At 33.3% G+C, this 25,457-nt stretch overlaps 1 protein-coding gene across 5 annotated transcripts in view; it reads right to left on the bottom strand.

The window, feature by feature from the left end:
• The window catches only part of LOC141461386 (uncharacterized), a 153,626-nt gene that overhangs the window by 24,157 nt on the left and 104,012 nt on the right, over window positions 1-25,457 (bottom strand). The window contains exons 3-5 of one of the 5 annotated variants that reach the window (XM_074142401.1): window positions 20,482-20,646; window positions 4,085-4,238; window positions 3,755-3,891 (exon numbers count right to left, since the gene is read on the bottom strand). The exons of 2 other annotated variants lie outside the window; for them this stretch is intronic. The gene's annotated coding sequence lies outside the window, so the exon portion shown is untranslated. Of the gene's footprint in view, window positions 1-3,754; window positions 3,892-4,084; window positions 4,239-11,398; window positions 11,517-20,481; window positions 20,647-25,457 lie in introns of those variants that run through there. 2 more of the 5 variants (XM_074142402.1, XM_074142403.1) reach the window with 2 other exon arrangements.

The raw sequence follows: 25,457 nt of genomic DNA, 5'->3' as shown, positions 1-25,457 counted from the left end.
AATAGTAATTGTTAGTTTAAATGGTGGACATTGATTTATTAAATAAAGTTTTAAACTTAATAATGTCTTTTTAAAACGTTTTTCGATTTGTTTTCTCGATTAGATAACCAACCAAATATGAATTCAAAATGTTGAGGGAGTTTTAAATGATTCAATCATTTGACCAGTACCTTTCACTTATGAATTGAATTATTTCTTTATTTAACCACTGAGGAATTATTTTATGCTGTGACAAACTCTTCGCAAACTATTCTGATAAACTATAAAATCTGTTGTGAACCAATAAATCTTTTTCTTAATTACCTAATTATTACACGATAAAGAATAAAGTTTGTTAAAAAATGTTTTACTTGAGAAGAATTGATTTGAAGCTTGTTCTCTTAACAATGTAAACAACTGCTTAAAATGTACAGCACATGAAAAGGATTTCGTGTCAGTAGTTCAAGCTTGTACCGCTAGATGTCATACGCTGCCTGTTTTTTTAAATGTTTCTTTTAAAGAATCACTGTCAATGCACATTTTTAGTCCGTATTGTCTACATTTCTCAGGGCTTTTAAATTACTTATTTGTCTGGATCATTTCTAAGGATGATTGGAGTGTTATTATTCTTTTAAAAAAAATTATTTATAAAACAAAATGATACTGTTAATCAGGGAAGGAAACCAAGATTTTTAGACTATCTTTTAACGAATACGAAAACTGGAGTATACATTACCAATAATTATTATTTCAACTGAATAAATAAAAATTAAGAGGGAGCTTTTTTTATTAACTAATGCCCTGCCCTTGCCGCAATTAAATCATATGAATGAGAGTTTTTACCGCCCATTCATTGGTGGCTCTCCAACGAGAGGCAATTAAGTACTGACCCCCAGCTGGACCCGAAAGGAAATGATCGCTCGCCCTCCTCGAAACTTCTCGACTTTGCGTTGCTAAAGGAAAGACTCGATAAAGAGAAAGAAAATTAGATAAAAGTGTGTTTGCGCTGAATTAGCACAATTCAGTTAGCACAAAAGCTAAAAATTTCTTACTTGGAGCAAGCAGTTTTCAAAACCAGACCATTTGTTAGAATTTGCATGTGACAGCATCAATCTAACTAAGAAGTAATTTTTAATCTAAGTGGGAAAGTAATTTTTGGTTGAATATTTTGCTTGATATTGATTTCAAAAATCTTTATTTACGTCGTTAATTTAGCGTTTAATAGAAAAACGTTACAACCTATTAAATTTCTAAATCTTACTTTAGGATCAATGTATTGTTATATTTTTAATACTACTAAGTCATTAATATTTAAATTCTGGACCCGACACTTTTTCTACTCAGTGGTATTGAACTAACGCAGTCATTACTGACTCCACAACAATATTATTCTCAATACTTCTTGATACTGTCTTTGAAATACCTATTTATCGACTTCGGACACCCCCCAGACTTCGGGATGTCTGGAAGAGTTTTAGATGAAAGCTGGTAATTAAGAGAATTGGAGCGAAGAGTTGGGAATGATTAAGCGATAGTGAACTTTCTTGAAGCGGACCGAGATTAAGAAAAGTTCTTTAAGATCAGTGTAGATGGCCTGCATAGACAGTATATTGCAAGTGGCAATGGAAACTTCTTTGGAGTTTTTATACTGGAGGCTAAGTGAAGTCCAAATTAATTGCTTTGATTAAGGGGTATCAGTCACTATTGTGGAGATTTTCTACTTTATGCGCGCTTCATTGTGTGGAACAAATATTTGGAAGACTTCCCTGAGAAGAAAGCGAGGAACCTGTGTAGAACACGAGTTCGAGGAACATTAGATAGCTAAAATTTTGCATCGAAGATCTTTCGGTGATATCAAGATTAATGGCAGGAATTGAGTGTAAGGTCAATGTTGTCAATGTAAGGTCCAAGTCATTTATATCCTTCACTTCTGGGAGAATATTTAGACTGACTTTCACAAGGAATCCAGAAAGGTTCTTAAGGTATTTTCTTTAAAGGTCTCTTTTTTCTTCTCTTTTATTTTCTCTAAATAATATTTTAAATAAATAAATAGTTAGTAAAAGTCATTTCAAGAGGGAATTACTATTCGTCAGAAGATGGCATCACGGTTGTTTTTTTTAATGTTATATATAATTTATATTGTTAAAATATTGAGTAACTTTGAAATAATAATAATGATCACGATATTGAGAAGGCCTTTCATGTTTATGAAACGGCATCAGGAATCAGGGTCATAAATGTTTGTATAACTTTTTGGTTCAAAATACCAATTTTGGAAATATAATTCTTGTTACGTACACTTTTATAACCAGTAAATGAAAGAAATCTAAAAAATTACAAGTATTTTTCAAGGTGCACTAATAAGAAGTTATTATAGAAATCCGTGAGCAGGAAATCATCATCTTATTAAAATGTAGTACAGTTTGTTTTTATTTTCAAGGATATTTTAAATTTGTATTACCACTGCAATTGTTTCAGGCATTTGGATTTTCTAAGCATTCATAAAGGATATGCATTTCAAGCATAACTTAAATGTTTTGACATTTTCAACCTAACTGAAAGATAGAAAAGTGTTTCAAATATTTTGACGTTGGCATTAATCGAGACTTATGATAATATCAATAAATACTCAAGTAAAATTGAATTGTTTTTAAGACAAATACATTAAAAGTTTTAGAATAACTGAATTTCGAAAATATTGATGTCTTGCTAGTAATTATAAAGGCTATTCATGAAACTGCCTCTCCCAATTTGTGGTTTCCATGAGCGATTTCATGACTGCATGTTTGAATTATTCTTTCATACAATTTCTTTGCCCAATATTGTTTATATAAACACCACGTATAGCAAAATTTGATATGCTTATAAATGAGACTGTAATACGCTTGTTCAGCACCAGTCCTTTAAACCAGGGAACCTGCCCTGGCAATTAGTCACTTCAAAACTGTTCGGTTAAGAAAACTCTAAGAAACTTAGGAGGTAAACATTTTACTAAAGAAAAGAAGGTGGAAGCAGGTTTTTGCTGAATTCTCCGCCTCAAGTAGCCTTCCAAGTACCAAAGAGAACCGAATAACAACAAAGTTTGGAAGTATGTACAATAAATTGTATTATTTTTAATACTTGTTCAAGTTAAAGAGCAAAAACTATTACATTCCATATAAAATTTCTAAAATTTTAACATCTTCCATTATTGATTTAAGGAGAACACCCACAGTTTATTTCGTAAAAACCACTTTTTCGTACAAGAGAACTTCAAAGTGTATTTCCAGTGGAACACTAAAAGAAAAATCTACACGATTGCAATACTTCCACTTAAAAAATTAAGAGATAATAAATAATACGCATAAATTTGTCCTATAAAATAAAAGTATAAATAAACGAACTTCAAACCGTTATATTAATTATTTTATTGGGAACTTCTGAACAGTTCAAGGTAAAAAAAAAGAAAAGAAAAAGCAAATGGATGTTTAGAACGATTATTTATACGAGTATGTAAATGTTTAGACATCCTAAAAGTAACATTTTATTCTGAGCAGATACTATCGTAACACATTCACTGAGTATGATGTCATAGAATTTGCCCTAGAGCTAACATGATCAGGATACCGCTCAAGCTTTTATCTTCTACTCCAGAGATTCACCTTGTAATGGAGCGATGGTGAGAAGCCTCCACCAAACATTACTGCTCATTATTGTTCGACTAAGTTACTCGACAAAACAACAATAAATGTTTTATAAATAAATTATATTACTATCAAAATTAAATGATAACTACCGTTACTTCTTTTGCCGTTGAGATTGATTATTCCAGCAATTACATTAATAGCTTTTATTTTCCTTCATTATCATCGCTGTGACAGGTATTATCATTCAACTGTTTTTTGTTTTTGTTTTGACGCCTTATTTTATGACCTGGTGATTGAATATTAGATTAAAAGTCTGTCATATATATTTTAAATTAATATTTAATTGAGCAAATAATTGAGAATAAAAGTGAACTTGAATTAAACGAAAACTTTTATGACACAAAGTAGTAAAAATGTTACAAAAAAAAAAAAAGTGATAGTTATTAAATAAATAATGGCATTCCAAAATTTTTAAATACCCGTAATCCTTTTTCCTTAAATTTAGAAACCTCAGGTACTGTACGGTAAAGTCGTAATCCAGTAACCAATTTTTATACACACACGAACCATTAGACCTCCAACATCTTTTCTTGCGCAACCTCAGTACGAAACCTTAGTCTCTTCATCAACTTCCTGAAACATGAAGGCGAGCTAACAAGAAGTAAGAGAAAATAAAAAAATTAACTTCAGAGACATTAAAGCACGCATGCTCACAGCCTACTCAAAATAAACGCACACTAAAAGTAGGTTTGGTTTCACTTTGAAGAAAACATCGCAAGAAGGATAAACTCCCATTTCATCTTCCTTCTGCAAATTTTTTCCGTTTCGCCCGCGGCAAAAAGGTTTCGGGCCGGAATGCTGGTACAGATCAACGGGTCGAAACTATCCCCTCCGTGTTTGCCGAGGATATGGGGGGTGATGTAAGATGAAACTTGTTCTCAATAGACCAACTTTTCGGCTAGGTCTCCACACCAACCCTTTGGAGCGTTAAGAGTAGAAGAGAAGATAAATAAAACCAACATAATAAAATAAAAACTTCTGGAGATTATAATTTATTTAATAAATGAGAAAGCTGAAGATTTAGTAAACATATTTCTCATATTTCCTCAAATCTATAAATAAAGCTTTGAAACGACTAAAATAACACAGATCAAATCGTGCCCAATGCTTTAGATACAAGCTGAAGCAAAGAACGTGCAACTTCACTTTCTTAGTTGTGCAGCAAGGCAAGAGGTGTCAGATAAAGGTGCAAAACATGAAGAGAGAAAGCAAAACAGTCAATAATATCTTCTCTTTGCGTCCAATCTGCGAAGAATATACATGTGTATTCTAAGTTTAAAATAATACATTTCATAGAATTGTGAATTTTTTTCTTTAATTTCGACTTTCCCTGAAAAAGAGGAATTGAGATCGTGTCACAGTATTTGAAAGTTTATCTTCACACAAAACAATTCATATATTAAGATCTTCTGATGAAAGAAAAGAATGTTCATCGCAAATGCTGAACAAACCTCGAGAAGAAGCCAACTAGTTAGTGCAAAGATGCATTTAAATAGTAGCCAAAGTCAAAGAAGGCATTGGCCAAATATTTCACATGTTACTCATGTAGTTACAATCAGCCTGATGGAATAGCAGAAATAAATAATTATTTTTCCAACTGTAATAACATTTTTTTTTTGTTATTTTCTAATAGAACAATTTGTTCTTTTAAACAAAAAAGAGAAAGGGTTTGTCGTACGTGATCAGATTTTTTTTTTATATAAAGATTATCTAACTGTGGAGTAGTCAATCATTTTAATTGATGAATAAAGTGATGATAATGATGGACATAAAAAAGAAATAAAAAAAAATAAATAAATAACGGAAATTAAAATTTAATACTGTGTGGTTCAGTTATGAAATGATTCTTTTACATTCAATTTGCATAACTACATCTGAGGTTTTGCAACTGAATGTGATAATTTTTAATAAAACTATTTCAATTTATAAACAACTATTCTATTTATGAAATAGTTTATAGTGAAAGAGCAGGCACTACTCGTAAGTTACACACTGGCGCGATCCTTCGCCCAAAAAAAATTCAAATCATTAACCACAGGAAAACCTTATCGAGGACCTTTTTGATTCCATGGGTGCTTTAACATTGACTTGTGCAACCAGAATCCTTTGGTCTATAGTACTTACTTTAGTCACATCTACTCCTAATATGTCCGGTACTCAATCAATACAGAAACAAGTTCATCACTCAGTATTTCTCTCACCACCCTGGTAGTGATAATAGTAATAAAATTTCAGATCTATTGACTATAGATGATCGAGATAATGAAAAAGTCAATAATATTTTTCTATTTGTCACTAATTGTCTCAAATTTAGAAAAATAGTGCTACAAAGAAACTTCCTTGCTCACCTTAACTTATCAATGTAGCAATAATAAGAAAAAACAATTAAAAGAAGCCATGTTAGCAAATTCCCTATTGTATCAATTGTTATTTTATTTTAAGTAGATTACCTTCTTTATTGCAGAGAACTATTCAGTTGTGTTTCTTATTTTCATTTTTTTATTTTATGATTTATTTTTTCTATATCTTGTTCTGATTTTATTTTGTTTTATTTTGTTTTGTTTTTTACTTATGCTCAAAAAATTATTCTCCTCAGTTAATTTAAATAATACTTGATATTTTATTTCTTTACTAATATTTAATTAATTATTGTAATAAAGTATTATAATTTTTGTATTTATAAATTTGTAAGGTCAACCCTTGCTATGAGATCTGTATCTCTTTAAGCAATAAAGATTCATTCATTCATTCATTAGTACTTACTTTAGTAGCAGTTTTATCATGGAGCAACAGATAACGGATCACAAGAAAGGATAGAAAATTTCACTACAGTACATTCAGCAATTTACTTCCAGCTTGTTTTTAAAACCTATTTTGTGCATCAAAGAATTTAATCTTCGTGCTTGCTATTTGGGCATTTCCAGTTTCTAATTTGTATATGTACCACAGACACCTGTATAAGATTTGAGAAAGAATTTCGCCATTCAGAAATGAGTTTCTTTCACACATCACAACACAATAATTTAAGATTTAATTTAATCCTTTTCTGTTCTAATCTTTCGACCTTATTGTCATACTCTTCTTCTATTGCCGTCTAAACACAACATTACGCAGGGAAGGGACTAACTCTGTGGTTGGTGCACTGAGCTCTCACATGATGGATAGTGTTGTCTGTAAAGAAAGAAAATATCCTTAAGTTATAAGTGAAATAAATGGCTCCAGATACCGTTGACGCTTCTTAGATTAAAAAAAAAACTATCTGACATTCAGATCCCTAAACTTCACTCTTCGTCGCATTACTAGTCTTCTATAACCTAACACCTCTACCAGTAGTAAACGTTGCCCGCTACCTTGGGCTTTACTTAGACCCGAAGACTTTCTTGGAACCCCCACACTAGGCTAAACAGACGCTATCGACTACTTAAAAGACTCTTAGACGACAGATCAAAACTCCCTCTGGACAACAAAAGACTAATTTATACTTCTATTTTGAAACCCATCTGGGCGTATGGAATAGAGCTGTGGGGTTCAATCAAACGCTCCAATCTCCAAAGGATTCAATCTCTACAATCTAAAATGCTTCGAACTATTGTACACGCTCCTTTGTATGCCTTCAACCTGACTATACACACTGACCTTAACATTCCTTTTGTCACACAAGTTGCTAAAACAAGATACAGAAAACTCCACTTCAACCTGCAATCTCATATAAATCCTCTAGCTCAAAATCTTTCTTCTAGAACTCTTCCTGACAACCCGACAAGACGCCTTAAAAGACAGTGGCCTCGTGATCTCCTCTCCAGTGAAGAAAGTGACTAACCATCAAATATTTGGGAGTGTTACCACTTCTGTTATTCAATGTCACTCTGTTATCACTGTTACTTATAGCCTTATAGCGCTAACGCGCTGATTGTAGCATAAATAAACGCAAAAAAAAAAACAAAATTATTACTTAAAATCCTAAAATATAAAATTTAACATTTTTTTAATTGAATCCTTGATTCACAAAGTAAGAAAACAATATAAATAATAAGAATTATACTTTACTTTCTGCAAAACAAAACACCAAATTAAGTTTCACTTAGTTGATTTATATTTATCTTTAACATGATATTCAGCATAAAAAAAAGAAACCTTGGAGTAAAAACCAGTAAGTGTAGCTGAGTAGAGATACATTCCCGTTATATTAGCTATTCTATATTATCCTTTTAGAGAACGATAGAAGCAGCAAGATTCTATTTAGCAGGTGTCCTTGCGTGAGTAAACGTAGAGTTATTCCTAGTGTTTTAACTGAAGTAAAGTTAGGAGAGTTCGTTTTATAAGATTTTTTTATTAGTTAATAACGTTGAGCAATGTTTTTGTAAAGCGAGTCTTATAGAAAATCATAAGTTATTATTCGACATTTCGATTTAATTGTAACTGTCAAAAAGCTAGACTTTGATTGAGCATAATGTAAATAAGCTGATAGAAACAAAATTAACCTATTTTTAAATAAAATTAAAATCTTTTTCGAAACTATGGTAGTCTAAAAATACTGAACGTTGTATTTTATTATATCAACAATTGCATTAATTTTTTGTAATTTCTTACTTCTTGAAAATAGTAGCATTGCAATCGTAATAAATCTTCACAGAATCTCATAAAGTTTAAACTTGGCATTCCAGTTTAGTTATTCGAGATTTTCTTTAAAAAAAATTCCTTCAAACGATGTCCTTTAAACATCATATTTCCATTTTCCCACTTAAATGCATATCATTTTTATTTAAAGAACTTCGCTAACAAAATAGGCTGCACATGTTAATGAGTTCTCTCATGAGGCATTAACAACTGAAGGATAACTGAAAAGCTGAGACTGGAATGCGACAACTGCAGGCTACGATTTGCAGATTCAGGGGAAACATGGCGGTGATTCCAATTCATCTTTTTTGGAAAGCAAAGTGGTTGCTCAGAGAGAATTCAGATTCCTCCTAGGTGCTGAATGAGGGATATACCACCCAAGAATCTTGCCAGATTGTAAGCTTTCTTGTCTTGGATGGATTGTTGTAATGGCCTAATCTGCAGTTACATCGCCAAGCATTACATCATAACACACATAACACACACACAAAAGAAACATGCAAAACTCTTGCACCGTTTACCAGTTCCGACCGAACATCCTGAATGTATCCTCCTTACCCTTCGTCAGGAGATGTTTGGGTGTTCCCTCTTGTATCCCATAAAACTCTGCGCAAGAAGCACGACATGAATCCCCACTAATAGTGCATTAAGAAGAGGGCGGTAGATCGGAAACCGAATGGTGCTAGAAAGAGAGGAAAGTGAATAGACAGATAGAAAAAGAAACCGAATATTCTGGTAAATTCTGGAGGGAATTATACGTGGAAGGACTTGAAAGGAATGTTCATGATGGACGCTCGCCTGAACGTTTTCTTTTTTACGCCCATATACCACAGGATACACCTGTGAATTTGATTATTAGAAGGATCTCAAGAGAAGCGTCCTCAATGGAATGCTGGTTTCACACCATAGATCGAGATCACCAAAGACTTCCTCTTACAAGAATAAGAGGATGTAAGACCAAACAGAAGATCCGTGTAACACCATAAAAAGTGAGGTGTGTCCCTTAGGAATAACGGAACTCTTGTTCACGTCAGGCAATAGAAACAAAAAGTGAGGGAAAGATATGTACGTGTATGTTTATATATCGAAATGTCATAGGTAGAGTTCGTGAAGTTAGACCACCATTCAATGCTGGATGCTGTGGAGAATATCTGTGGAAAAAGTTGGGCAACTTTTGACCGCTACAGTCCATACCCCTCCACCACGTCATACAGCCCATGACTTGAATAACTTCTCTGCTAGACTGGGGGCCGTTACTGACCTTCTACATTATCCCCTCACCCCATATATATATATTCTGATGTCGAACACCTTTAACTGTTTTTATTGTTCTCACTGATTTACATAAGGCCAAATAATTCTAACAATAGAAGATTAAAATAAATTGATAACAACGATCTATCGCTGCTACCGTAAATAATAGTTCCTAATGGGGAAGTGGGAGGAATGTGATTACAAAATTTTATCTCTCTCAAGATGAGTATCATGAGATTTGTCGTATTTGTTACATATAACGATTGTAATTGCTTTTTAAATGTTACGATTAAAGTTTAATGATATGTGCTTTGAAATTACTTTATTGCAATTCACTCAGTTATAAATGATACATTTTCTACTTACACAACAATGGAACTACAACCCTTTTCAAACCCAAGTTTCTCCCTAAATTATCCTGACTGTTTCTAGTTAGAGGGATTAGTTTTTAGAGTTTATTGAAGTGGGAGGGAGACGAATGGCGCGAGACCTGAGTCTAATCTAAACCCACAACCCAGACCTTCACTAAAGAAAAATGTGAAGAGCCAGCAGAAGTAATATCTCGTTATGCCTACAGCATTCAGCCAAATATCCCGAGCATTTCCAAAATAATATTCCTTTCTGGTATATAAACCTTCTCGAATACAAGCCTAGTTTTAGAGAAACAAACCTAAACTGTCCCTAATATCCATATCAAAATTCCTGCCAACAAGATTTCTTAGCCTACTTTGTGTAGATGACTTTCAAGAGAAAAGTTTCAACTATGGGATTTCTGATTAATTGGTGATTTGGACGGTCGTTGCGCTACTAGCAAAGGCCGATTCTTTAATTTTTGTCGTGTTGGGAATACCCGGTCCATGCGTGGGAAATCTGTCTCTCAAAATAATGATAATAATAATAAAAGAAACTCATGACTCTGAATGCTTTTGACCTAAAAGTCTATGCAAACTTAAGTCTATTTTGTTGGTTCAACCAATTAACGTAAAACCTCGAAGTCCGATCAAAACAATTGCTAACAAAGCGCTCATAAGTACAACATCTTTTTAGGACGGACGTACTATTCCTTCAAAAACTCTAGCGAATATTGGAAGGAACTAGCTTCATGAAAACATTGCTCCATTCAGAGGCAACTTTTGAATTTTCTCCAAATCGTCGTACGGTCTAATAAATGGAAAAGTTATTCGTAATGAATCTGGTATTAAGCACCTTGAACTCGAACTCTCAGATAGAACGCGTCTAATGTTGATACAAATATATCGCCAGCCAATCTCTGCCTGAGCTGCGCTGATATCTTTCGGAATACTGAACGTTTTAAATGGATCGAAAGACCAATCAAAATCCATTTATTCTGAATAAGAAGGCGCAAAAACGATTATTTCTAGCAAAAACAAAATTTTAAACAATTTAATAAGATTACATGTAAACAAATATTTCAATAAAATCAAAGCCCTTATTATAAGATCTATCGTTCTGCAACAAATAATATTTCTAAAATTATATAATCATCGATTACAAAAGGAGTTATTTTGATAATAATCAATTTGAAAAACGCACATTGACGAGAAGGTTGGTACGGTAAAACTTTCAAATATGTGTGATACAACACTTGACTGGCATCAAGGATATACTACCAGCTAGCTCCACGTTTAGAGAACTTCCAATATCGCTCCCACTTCATTCTTTCCTCTCATACATAAATACTACAGCCAAATATACGAAAAATTACTATATTTCCATCAAGTCAAATTTACTGGATAGATAGATATTACTTTGAGACAAGCTATGAAAATAAAAATAGCACTCGTAGTTTATAGTTGTGCCTTATGGGATCTAATAAATGATTGAAGTCTGTTTATACTCACGGACTGACTTGGAATTACACACGTACATATCCATATATTTACATCTCTCATAATACTTTCTCCTGTAACTTTATTTTTAGCTGTGTGTGTGTGTGTGTGTGAACCTTGGAGACTGCGATCTCTCTCGTTCTGTCCCTCTCATGCCCTCTCATTCTCTCAAAAACAAAACAAAAAAACAGGAGATGTTAGGCTAAGACAAGCCATTAATGTGTGCAACCTTTGACCTAAATGACCTGCAGTAATATCAGCACTATTTGATATTCAATGTTCAACTGAGTTTAGAAAATATCGCATACTGTTTACAGTAAACATTTCAATATTTCATGTCACCTATTTATTTTAGTTATTTATAAATGAGATTATTTAAAGAATACATAAATAGATGAATATTACATTTTTTTTCTTCATTTAGGTACTTTAAATTATATTTCACATTATATCAATATCAGCTTAGAAAAACATATCTACGAAAATGTTTTCTCAGATGTAATTAAAAAAAAAAGGTTCATTTAGCAAAAGAGTATTTAATTGTTTATGAATTTCCAGATATTTCGGCTCAACTATATATTGTGACAATCTTAGTCGCAAGGGGAAGTGAATTAGCCACTTCTTCAAGAGTCCTTGGAATATCTGAGAAGGACATGAGAGAAGGGATACATGGGATACCAAGGAGTATCCCATGATTTCTGACTCCCCAGAACTTTATTTTTTTAGAAACCTACTTCAAGAAATCCGGGGAGTTTTAAAGGAATAAGGTTGAGTAGGACCAAGGATTGATCATCCTTAACTGCCGCACCCACATACTGCTGACTCCCTCCGCTCTACACAGATTTTCTTGGATAGCTCGGGTAGATGGATTGGAAAATACCTAATCTAGAATTCTGTCCTTAATTTGGTGGGGCTACTATTCTAAACAGAATAGAAGTTCCAATTCCCTTTAATTGGCTAAAATAACGAATAACCACCTTCGAATATTGCACTTGTCTAATAACATAGTCATGAAGTATAGATAATAAGAACATTTTAGAAGATGCATCACAGCAAAAGAACTCCCAGCTCAATTGAAATATGTGCAAAATTGTTTTTGAAAATGACGTGAATTTCCCACTAAAACGTTCTACTGAAGAGTAAAAGTATTATGCACAACAAATTTAGCAGTAAAGGAAAAAAACTGGCGGACTGAGTACACAGCTGTAATGGACTAATATAGCCAAAATTTATTTAAAAATATATATATATATTTTGGATTGGCTTGGCCTTAGAGCCGAAAGGAAAGCTATGCCACTGTTAATGTCTACGTGACACCAATTTCATTTCCAAAGAACTCAAGAAATTCCATTTTGAAGTTTACCACAGTTATAAACAGAACAAATAGTGCCATTATCAGAGATCAGTCGTCAAGATATTAAGCTCAAATTAGGACTTCTTTACTCCTGCCTGTGTTCTGTGCAACTTAAGCACTTACGTTCGAAATCAAAATTAAAGTAACCACTCTCTTTCTAAAGGCCTATTAATAGTAACAATTCTAACTTCTTTACTAAATAATCGAGGAAATTACCTCTGACAATATTTTGTCTAAATCTTAACTAGACAAAATATTGTCAGAGGTAATTTTCTCTATTATTTAGTAAAGAAGATAGAATTGTTACTATTAAGACTTTTTATTACTAATCATAATCAACATAAACGGATGTAATAGTTTAATGTTAAATATAGTAATCAACACTATTCAAAAAGGAAGTAAAGTGTATTTTAATGCTATATTTTTCTGACTGCTTTCATCACTCCCTTCCGGTCAAATTAATGACAGGTCTAACTCTCTCACTCTCTCTTTATGACGGATTTCCGGACAATTTCTTTGCGCAAAGATAGACTTGAAATTACTAGAAATCACTCATTGGAGAGCCATCAATGGGTAATAACTCCTCTCTTGTCACTTGTTCAATCATTTACTCGCTGCGGGGCAACTGTGTCTACAGTTATAAATTTAAATAACACTATTTAAAACGAAATGATTTCAATAGACACCTATTTTACTATCTGATAAACCTAATTGAAAAATTTTGTCCGTATTATTTTGGTAATATTTTCTTCTTGATTGGTACAATAAAGAAAAGAGCAATAATAAGTGAACTAAATAACAAGAAATGTTGAGGTAGAAGTATTTTTTTTTGAAATGTGGATAAATAAATTGGCAGTAAAGAAGAAGAAGATATATGATGACGTATGTGAAATGTCGGTAACACTCTGATGGACACTAGGTAGTTCTTGTTGGTGGTATATGAAGGAGGATGTCATTATGTGACTGTGAGGACGAGTGGATAACAAGCTGTGTTGGCACTTCCATTGTTAACTACCTCACTCTACCGGTATGGACAACTTTACAAGAAAGTATCCGATACAAAAGAGAAAGCTAAATCACAACATTGCTGACATGAGTTCATAAATAAAAACATGTCAATACTATACTTATATTTATTCCTTTAAACACAGAGACCGTGGTTAAATTTTGATTTCCAAAAAAAAAAAAAGGTAATACACAGATAACCGTACAATCAAGGCACCAGTGGACAGATAATTAAAAGGACCGAAACCTTTCGCTGGGGATGACTGAAACTGTGGACTTAATTATGTTAACAGACTCACCTGCGCTGCGAAGATCAATGCAAGTGGGTGCACAGATGAGTTTTAGCCTTCACAGAACCTTAACCTTTTTGTTACAACAATGCTAATTGGCTCACAAGTGAGGCTCATTGATATGCAGATGTGCAGAACGAGAGTATTAAGAAGCCAGGGACATTTTTAAAAATTCATTAAATGATATTTGCTAAAGCAATCACAGAGTAGTCCAAGGCAGACTCCTGCATAAAAAGGGCCTAATAAGGCATAGAGAAATAGAAGAAGAAGCGTCAGGAAGAAAATAAAGCAGTGACAGTAGGTACAGAAGCTATTCTGTAACAATACCAGAACACAACTGGAATATTTCTAGATCAAATAATTTTTTTTTGATTTGAGAAACTTGGATGTCGCCATTCACGAGAGAATTAAGTAATACTTACATGAAAATTAAGTGCTAATTGATAGGAACTTCCCATGGAATTGCTGAAATATAGGACTCGCAACAACAAAAACACACATAACTAAAACTAGAATAATATCTCTTCATGTGTGTTGTGAAATTAAATTTCACACAACTCTTATTTCCAAAGGATAGTCCTTTGAAAAACGAAACTTTATTTATTAAAAGATTTTAACAGTTTTTTGTATTTGAAGATTACTTTTCAATAACTGAATGTCATTCACATTAATTCTGTCAATTGTAAACCCTGTCTATATCAGCAAGAGTTAGTTCAAGTAACTGTTCTAAATTTTTCTTATCTACTTTAATGGCTGGAAGATAAGGGTTCAGTTTTCTTTTCTTATATGTACAAATGACCTATTATTAGGAATGCACATTACTGTAAGCCTCCAACAATGCGCTAACGGTTACTGCAAGTTTTTTCCTAGCACTTTTTTAAAAATATCATTGCCACACTAATGTGCAGATCGTTAACTCGAGCGATAAAAGACACAACTCTCTGCAAATATTTTCTGAACTTATTTTTTTTTCTTTAGTTTTAGTCCAATGGTTGAATCCTTATTTAATGCTAAAATAACAAGAGTTTGTCTTATTTTATTCATAATTATGAATATAACTTGGCTTGGATTTCTGAACAGAAAATAACTTTTTAATTTCAAAAATACTAAAACTTATCTGTAATTCTGTACAACAGACATGGCCAGTTCTAGGTAACAACAAACAACAACCGATAGAAATGAAAAGTTGACAGTGCCCTAGCAAGCAGCTTGAGATTTTTCTTTTTCCTTATTAGACATGCAAGAGTTCGACCAGTATTTTTATATTAATTTTTTAAGTTAAGGTCTTATTCAAAATAAGCTAAAGATTTCATGATATGTTGTAAATGTTCGAACTTACACCCTGATCAGACCACATCACACCTAAAACTGACCTTCCTAGGTAAGTGGGCGTTACTCCCCTATCTTACAAACTCAACAAAAGAGTTTAAGCGGATACTTTTTAAAGACAACATGCCAAAAAAAAAAGATCCTACCATAGTCGAAGGAATGTCGGTGTCAAACAGATTATCACCTCACTAACTTTATATAACCACCGCCCAAGTGCAGCACTTGAGCAACGCACATTATAAATTTGAGAAGGTTGATCAGTTTACTTATCTTGGGTCACTGGTAAACAGAGAGAACCAAGTTGGTTCAGAAATAAAAACGAGGATCATGGCCGCTAACAAATGCTACTTTGGCTTAGTAAGGCATGTAAAAAATAAACTCATCTCTCGGGACACAAAAGCCCTTCTCTATTAAACCCTCATCCGACCAGTGCTGAGTTATGGTTCCGAAGCGTGGGTGATGACTAAGGCAGATGAACGGGCCCTTTCGCTTTTTGAACGGAAGTTACTCCGTAGAATCTATGGTCCTACATGCGATGGAGTGAATTGGAGAAGTAGGAAAAACCACGGATCCTGATATAGTAAAAGTAATAAAGCTTGGTAGACTGCGATGGGCAAGACACGTAGCTAGGATGAGTGAAGATGAGATTCCTAAGAAAGTGCTGGAAGGAAACATGCAAGGATCCAGGAGGGTAGGCAGATCAAAGCTGCGCTGGGAGAATAGTGTGGCAAAGGATGCTGCATCTATGTTAGGTTTCCGAAACTGGTGGGCGGCTGCGCAGGAAAGAGACGCCTGGCGGGCACGTTTTGAAGAGGTCAAGACTCTTCATGAGTTGTAGCGCCAGTTAAGAAGAAGAAGAACTTCATATAAACCCTAATCAGCAGTTTACGCTGCTAACATCCATCGAGCTCATCCATAAGTATGAATACTGTGAAACCGTTCATTCATCTAAGCCATAAAGATACACCCACAGAAGCTTTAGGAACATAGAAGGAAAGAGAGGCATTTCGCTAACCTATCCCACTTCTGCATACCCCAAAATACTCATTGTGTCCCGGCATCCGCTCTAGAGGGTACTTTTCTCCAGTTTTCTGGAGAACATTCTAGTACCAGCTTGTACTGTGGCTTTGTAAAGTTAAGTTTCAAGGGCAATTCTTTGCATGGTGCTGGAAAAGGGTTATAGACCAGTAGGAAGGAAGCCTACACGTTTTCAGGAAAATAATGCCTTTTTTCCTAAACCAATTTATCTAAAGGTGAACCCAAATAAATAGTTCAAACCCACATATCAAATAAATATAGCATTAGTAATAAGACGTCATTTGTTTACAAAACTAAAAGTGATAATTTTTCCTTGTTTATGAGTCATACTTAGAGATTAAAAAAGTTACGTCATGTATTAGGTCCTTAAAAATGTACAAGAAAAAAGAATTGTGTAAATAACTCGGGAAAAATTGTTTTGAAAAAATAAAGATAAATAAATTACCCGCTTTAAATTACTTAACGAATAAACGGGTATGTAGGTTTATATGTGGGTATGTCATGAAATAGTATTGATAAGCAATTTTGACGATAATACAGGTTTGTTTGTTGTTTTTTTTTAATGTTATTTAGGTTAGAAAATTTTGACAATGTACTAACTAAATATTTTGGAATATTATTTTGGATTCTGCAGGTTGAACAACCTCATTAAAGTTTTTACTTAGAGATTTCTAAAAAATGCTAATGAACAAAACTCTTTAATCTACGTTCTAACATTAATTGTGCACACAGTTTTTGGAGGAAAATAATATTACACTTGCTATTTAATAATGCAAGGGTAATATTTCTGATTTCAAAAATTATCATCGGCAAAAACAAAAACTCTTGTCTTAAATATTCGGCGATCCCATCTGTACAAAGCTACCTTTATACAGTACAACTCTTGCGATCAAATTGAAATGTCAAAATTGATTGTTCTCCAAAAATGATTTAGATGATAGTTTTGGAGATGAGAGGTTTCTGGTTTAAGAGGCTGGTGCCTTAATTTCTGGCTGATATGGGAGGTCGCCTATGGAGACTGAAGAGATGGCTCCCCCCTGCTGGCCGCGCTAGGAATCGCTAGATTTGACATGTCGAGACCAGAGGAAATCATAACAAAAATAATGAATAGTGGATAAAACCCTGGACTTCGTAAAGAGAGGAGGATTATTCAACTAGATCTTCCCATGAGCCATGTAGGCTGCAGTGCCATGGCGAACAGAATCTACCATGTTTCCAAATTAAAGGTTATCTTTTGGTCAAAATCAGCCATCTGAAAGTGTCAGTAAACTAAATCGATTTTTTTAGTTTTTGGAGAGTTTTTAGAGAAACAGTTCCAAATATTTGTCTTACAGTAATATCAATAATTACAATAAGAGAAAGTTACTGTACTTTCTTTCCTAATATCGTGCAATATTTGCAATAATATTTTATGCACAAAAGATATGTGTTCTTTATAAGAAAGAAATTTCTTTATTGCACATTCAACTAGGATAAACTATTTCTTAACGCTTGACTTTATGTTCATTCAATTTTTCACGCTGAATGCATGAATTTTCTATTTGAAGTTTAAGTGTGTCAAAATAAAATTCACTAATCTAAGCGTTCAAAATTGTAGATTACTCTTTCTCCACAGTACAATGGTGAAGAGGAAGAATTCTTATTTATTGTTTAATTTATAATAATTTATCTAAATTATAGCACCAGGGAAAAAGTGATCGAGTATAATTTACTGGAGTTTTGAGAGTATTTTGTTTCCATTGTGCTAAGAAATTCCATCATATGCTTTGCTGATTAAAAAATGAAAATTTTGAGTAAAATGGGAATTTCCTTTTTGATCCTCCTTCAGTGAATTTATTAAAACAAACGACACTATTTTGTAGCATTTAATGGTGTAGCTACGTGATGCTTAAAGTAATGGTGCAGATTCTAGGTTTGAATGAAATCTGTCAACTGGAACAGGAAAAAAAAGTAGATGCAAATAGCTGGAACAAGTGAATTCTAAAGGTCCCGATTACACCCTGTTTATTCAGTTTGTAATCTGAAAAGTATCTGGGCGCGCTGGTCCTTTTGACACTTTTACAATATCCTTATTCTTTTTATTTGGTCGAGCGCTCTTAAATACTTTTCATTTCTTTTTACTTTCTTCTCTTAAGATGATTGGAAGGTCAAGTTCTGAATCAAATAAACTATTCATCCCTAAGGGATACACCTTTTCTGAAACCACTAACAGTAGTATACATTAAATGGCTACGACAAGTTGTGTATACACCCTTTCCTAAACCCTGAGATAACTATTTCAGCCCTCAGAATACAGTCAGCACCACTAACCAACTATTAATTGCAACCTACTCAAAGTTGAAATGTACTTAGCCGTCTCTCTGACTAATACTTTTATTAGAACTTTTATCTAGAGATCCCCCTTTCTATGTCTATCCAGTGCTTCACCTAGTTCTTCATTATCAAATTTATAATATATATGTTACAAAATTGATGGCAACCGCTATCATCGGACTAGAACGATTGAGGATCTCACCTTAGCGAACTCGTTTTCTCACTAGTCGCCATTTTTACTGACACTAATTCAGGTTTCCAGAAGAGTTTCATTTTTACTGATCTGAGCAGTCTTTGGACCAACACTTGCTCAGTTCGTCTATTTCCAAAATCTTCTAACCGAACAACACCAACCTAAGCAAAGTAACCTAAGTAATAAAAAGTAAGATTAGTACTTATAGGAGAGGTAATGTTCAGTCAGATTTGCAACTAGGAAATACTCATTTAAATCATCATCATCTTATTACATCACTTTATAAATTTTAAGAATTAAATAATATTTGTTAATTCTCATAGAAATCAATGTTAGTAGCAATTGAAATCAATGACTTTAAAAAAACAAGATGCCAACTTACGAATTACTATTTGAAAGTGGAACATTCTAGGGAGGATGTTTAAATTGAATGACTTTCAGTTTTCTATTATTCTGTTCACTCGTTATACCTTTTTAAATGGCAAATTAAGAATGTTCACTTTAGCACTTATATATTACGTAAGTAATAATTTATTATGGGCATTTATTAAGAAGCTTTTTAAGACTTTTTTTTTTATTTTAAAATTCACCATAAGAATTTCAAAGAAAAGATTCACAAATCAATAAAAGGAGAAAGAAAATTATTTCGGCTTAAAAAGAAAAAAAAATCAAAAGGGCTTACTTAAACTTAAGTCCCATTTTCAGGCTTGAGGTTTGTACAAAATATATGTATATTACGCTTATGACACAGATTTGTCGCTACAATGTAACGGAACTATTAGGCTAACGCAGTTTAGTATGACCGGAAATCTAATGAGGTTACATTGGTGACCAACAAATAAGTATATTGTTTTAAGAATGGAAAAAAATCTAGTATAAAAACTAGGAAAGTATCTTGGAAAATTGAATTTAAGGAATTTAAACTACAGAAAGTTTTCCCCCCAAAACCTAAATTTGGGCAGAAATAATTTTTTCTTACAGCTCCTCTCTCTCTCTCTTTTAATTAACAAATTTTCTGCTCATTATTGTGTATTTGTAATAAGTTTAGATGATCTCAAACATGAGACCATCTAAACTGTGAACAAAATCTGCATTTGAGTACTGAAGGATGTGGATGCTTACAAGACTATTGAAAGGAATGTTTCATTTTTTCATAAAATGTTTTGGGTAGGCTCATCGCTTCTCTGGATGTAAGCGTTGTAAGAGCAAGCTTGGGTATTTGAAATAGGATTATTTTACTTTCTCAAAGAGGATGCTAAATTTAGAGTGTGATTAATTTATTGAGGGAAAACGATAGAGTGATGATGCTACTGAGAGGGAAAGCCGGCCGTAACTTCATTCATTAATTTTTTACTTTATTTAGTTTCACGCTCTAAAGATTACAAGAACAAAACTTGGAACAAAAAAAACAAATTAAAATTAAAACAAATTAACTTTTACTTCATTCCATATTCTCCCCCCAATTCTACCAAGTCTTTTATCTTTAATGACCCGACAAACTAAAAAAAATAAAAATAAATATATAAAAAGCAATTAAATTTAATAGTTTTGTAATTACTATTATTACCATTACCTTTATGGACTTTATTTGTGGTAATTGTAGAGGAGTACAAAGCTTGGCATTATTGTTCCAGTAATTGTTCGTGAATTGTTGCAAAAGGCTTTTTTTTCTTTTCTCTTTCTTATTTCTTTAAGGTCAGTGAAGTAACTCTCCTCAAGAGTGCTGTACGTCTGTAGCCTAATTGAAAGCAAAAGTGGACATATGTTACGCATAAAACAATTCACTGAAGACAAAAAAATAAATAAATGGAATATTAAACAAACTAGAAAAATGTATTTTACTTAAAGATTTCTATTGGGTAGAATGGAAAAAACGATAATTTAAAAACAAAAAATCTCTAAAAAGTGTTCAATTAAAATAACTTTTCAGTTCAAAAAAAAAAGAGGTTTACTTTAATTAACTGGTGCAAACAAAAAAATAAAAGAATTTAGCTGACTTCAAAGCTTAAATTCCATCTGGTAATTTGTGGTGGAAATTGTTACTCAGGTTTACATATCCTGAATTCCACTTTATTAGAAGAACTGCTAAATGATTAAATGACACTTTAAGGTCAGGCGTGTGAGAATTTTTTTATTACCGGGACAGGCTGCTGGAGCAACCAGCCTGGAGTAACGGCGGGAGAAGTCTATTACTTATTATTATTAATATTATCTTTATTATTATCATCCTACGCCATCCACAGTCATGCTTGCTACACTGTAATGAAAGAAAATAACAGTAAAGAGACCACAAGTCTAAGTTGAAAAAGCATACTTCAAGAAAAGCAGCCCAAAAACTCCTCTTCCGTTTAAAGGTCCTACATATGACCTTCATACACCTTAATTATTCGTCACAAGAATCCCATTTTTAAGAGGTATCTCCTTAAACCACCATATCCACTAAGGAAACAACAGAGTGGTCTATTAGAGACCCTACAGCATCTCACTAATGACTTCTGACGGAACCAGGATCAACATTTTAGATTTTCATAATCGATCCACATGGATGAATGCTGCGAGGCTGTCCTGACATGCATTTATCAAAAGACTTGTCCATCAAGCTGCTGAAAAAACCTAAGTGAGAGTCTGAGATTAGTCTAGCACAAGATTTCAGAAGTAATGGAGAGCTCACTAAACCCTACATCCAATATCTCATGCACAAATCTTACACTGACATCCCACAGTCCTCCTTTCCCTTTTCCATGTTCACTAAAAATCTACACTCTCTGAACCCACAGAAACCATAATAGATCTACCTGGGCGTAATGTATAGTTTAGGAACTGCTATTCATAATCACACAGCAATACTATTTTAAGAACAAATCAATACTGAATAAAAAGTAAGATATTTGAAAGATTTAAACATTAACTAAATTCATTTCAGATATTTTTCCGAGTAATTATTTCAACCAGAAGTAAAACCCGCCCTTACTTACAAACCCAAATAGAACAAATTTTCGCCCAATTTTTATCAAATTATTTTTAATACAATTTTGATATTAAATTTCTATCTATTAACGTAGAAAGAGGTATTGTACGAGCTTGAAAACACCCACCTGTCCTTGAGAGGGAGAGAGAGAAGCTCTAATAATAGGGAAGGCTGGACGTTAGACCGGATGCGAAGTCAACCAAAGGTAGTTCCGGAGAATAAACGCTCCCCATGCACTCATCTAGCGCTTTACTGGAACGCAGGATGAAAACTATCATATAACGAAAGATATAATAATAATAAACATTTTAGAATTAATAGTTATAGTACTTTTTTAATGTTTATTTATAACCAGCAAAGAACTGGAGGTCAAACAATATCAAGAAATTTAGTAATTATCAATATCTTGTTGATTATTTTATTAATATTCATTGCATTTTTATATCCACTATAGGTCATGAATAGATTATTTCGCAATCTTTTGTAATTAAAGCGCGTTATCTGGAAAACAACTGCGATATATTTATTGATAAGGAAGTTACTTGAAGTTTTAAAGATTAACTCAAGTTCTTTTGTTCTCTTCTAGAGTGAAATCATTTTATTATTATTCATTTATTTATTTTAATGACTTAAGGCGTGTCTACATCTAAGGTTATTGGCTCCCAGAGTTTTTTCAGTGTACTGCCGGCCTCCGAACAGTTACACAGTGAGCTGTAAGAAGCTCCTAAGGAAGAGTAAAAATTCAGTAAATAAAACTGTCTTGAACAGACGCTTTTTGGGTGAAACCTTATTATTGTAAAACACCTTTCAATGCCTACTCTTTTAGTTGCGGTAGATGAAGATGGTCATCAATCGTACTTTATCGTACATGAGTTTATCATATTATAAATGAAATCCAAGAGAAAGACCGAGTATAGAACCTACATATATCTCAAGATTTGCTTCCTAAAAACCAAGTTATAGCTTTCTACATTTTATTGTTTTGTAGGTTTTCCAGTCTCACAAAAACAAATACCAGAAGATGAAGGTGTAGGATAGAGGGTCATAGGGCAAGCTTCCAATAATATAAAAAAATGCATTTATAAAAAGAGTAATTCCTAATTGTGCTTAGTTTTTAATTTATTACCTCAGGCACCTATTCCAGGTGTTGAAAACAATGATTTTGTGAAACAGTAATAAAATATTATATTTTAAAGGATCTAGAAGCATCGGACTAGATGGTAAAAAGTGAAATAAACTGCAGAATAGGAACTCCAATTGTCCTAAATGTTATTTCTATGGTGCACTACAGAAACAATGAGAATAGAATCAGGGTAAAAGTTACTCAAATAAGAGAAATTGACGAACCAATCCCTCAAAAACAGCTCACAATCTAAAACCATGCAGAATTGATGTAAAAATTTCAATCCATAAACAAAAAAAAAGTATCCAATATGGCTGTTCTAACCATCTGTAAATGTGAAGACAAAAGAACAATTTCTTCAACAAAGACTTTAAGCATTAGCAGTTATCTGAGATAATTACAGACGCTGGATAACTACTTGGAAAGTTTACACGTACCAATTTACAATAGTTTTATCTGGGAAGTTGAGGTTACAATAGATAAGTATGGCAATAGTTGAAGAGTATGAAACTAAACTACAAAAGGGTTACCAACTGGAGGACAACGGAGACATCTTCCCTATTGTCCTACAACGTAACTATTGAAGAGCACGTAAACTTTTCTCTTCCAATCTCATATCAAGAATAGAATAAGAGGAATCGCTCGGGTATTTTGTCACATTGCAAGAATTCCGGGCATATTATCTCGCATTATCTGATGGAATACTGACATTATACGATATAATATTACTCTCAAGGTACCTTGAAACATGAATTTCTAGGAAGAAATACAATTTTGAAAATCATAACACTTGCTATCATCAGCATTAAGAAGACGAAACACTCAAATTACATCGCTTTCGGCCATTCATAACGTTTAAACTTACATATTTACTTCATAAAGTAGAGGTTCAATAAATTAGAGCATTATTTTTTAGCGGTGGTGACTGACGTTCAAGAAACTTAACAATATCAAGGTTCCTTGAGAAATAGGATGTCTATCGTAAGTTAACTGAGTAACGGACAAATCAGCTGAAAGAGATTTCCTGGTGATTGTTTTATAGATTTGAAACTTTCTGTAGGGCTAAAACGATAATGTTTACGGGTCCTAGGAATTTAAAGTCTGGTAAAGTAATACCACCAAAGGCAAATTCAGGCAAAAGAGCTCATTAGAATTCCTTCTTTGCCAGAACTGAATGGTTCTACGAGCATGAGAGGGCTCAACCTAGTCATTGTGGTGTTTGATCATCTGAGGAAGAGAAATCCTCCATTGTTGCAAGAGCGAAATAGGCTGACATCCCGCTTCCTACAGCGACTAACAATCCGTCTGGGCCACGCGAGCGCCAGGCAATCAGCTTCCTAGGGCTTTCTAGTGAGCATTCTAAGGACCATCGTCACAGATAAGGCGCACAGATCTGTTTAACTAGGATCTTCGGATCTGTGGAAAAAGCGAACTGTAATTAGAAACATCATAATTGTTGTTCAGTTGTGGTAAACTCCATTTTCGTGACAAAGACTTATCGGAAGTTTAGTCGCTGTCTGTAGTCTGATAATTATAGTATTTGGCTAACAACTTGGAAAGATTAAACGAAACTAGCATTTATCCAGCTCACGAGTACAATCTCTCAGCCAACTGTCAGTCTAGACTAAACGAGGAACATTACTGTTGTAGTCGCATTGTTCTTTCTCCCTTCCATGTGTTCTACTTGGAACGAATGTGTTCGCAAACAGTAAAGAAAATCGCTAATTCTATAGGAAATTTCAAACACCACTCAGCGATCCCGATCTTAACCTAACTTTACATTCAAATTCAGCATAATTAACCACTTGAGAGGCAGGGCTAATATTTTATCACATCTCAGAAAACACCTCCCCCCAAAAAAATTCTGACACAAACTCAACATAGAAACTTGGAACGATTGCAATACTTCCACTTACTAGCAGACCGGATAGACAGGCAGCAAAAACCCAGTTTGAAGAATATATGTAAGAGCAGCAAATTGGATGTAAAGAATGAAGAAAGTTGTTGCAAAGCGTTTCACTTGAGCTGACATTATTGTCTAGAGTCTCGATTAAAATCTGACTTTAATTAGATATGTAATCTTTATTTAAAGTTCTTTTTTAATGTCGGGGACATAATGTGACTTAAAATTATTAACATAATATTCTAATAACAGTAAACAAATCCAAATTATTTTATCTTCTCTTTATTTCATGATGTAAGTGAAGTACTATATATAAGTGAGTTACTTCATAGTGATACTTCAAACTGGTGGAGTCACTATGACAATCTTCCAAGTGATTTGTACAATCACATAACTAGGACTACTTCTCGAAGCATTAACTTTCACTTCTGTTAAATAGTTCAATGTGTCTTTAAGTTTGTTAATAACTCAATAAAACTAATAAACATAGAAATTTATCACACAATTAAGATAATAGTATCTATTTGGTCTAAAAAACAAAACAAAAAAGTAAAA

This window comes from Rhodnius prolixus, unplaced genomic scaffold (assembly GCF_049639745.1).
Source record: "Rhodnius prolixus isolate KJV_2025 unplaced genomic scaffold, Rpr scaffold_6, whole genome shotgun sequence".
NCBI lineage: Eukaryota > Metazoa > Arthropoda > Insecta > Hemiptera > Reduviidae > Rhodnius > Rhodnius prolixus.
The sequence above is the reverse complement of the archived record's forward strand: the minus strand, read 5'-3'. Positions and strand labels throughout refer to the sequence as shown.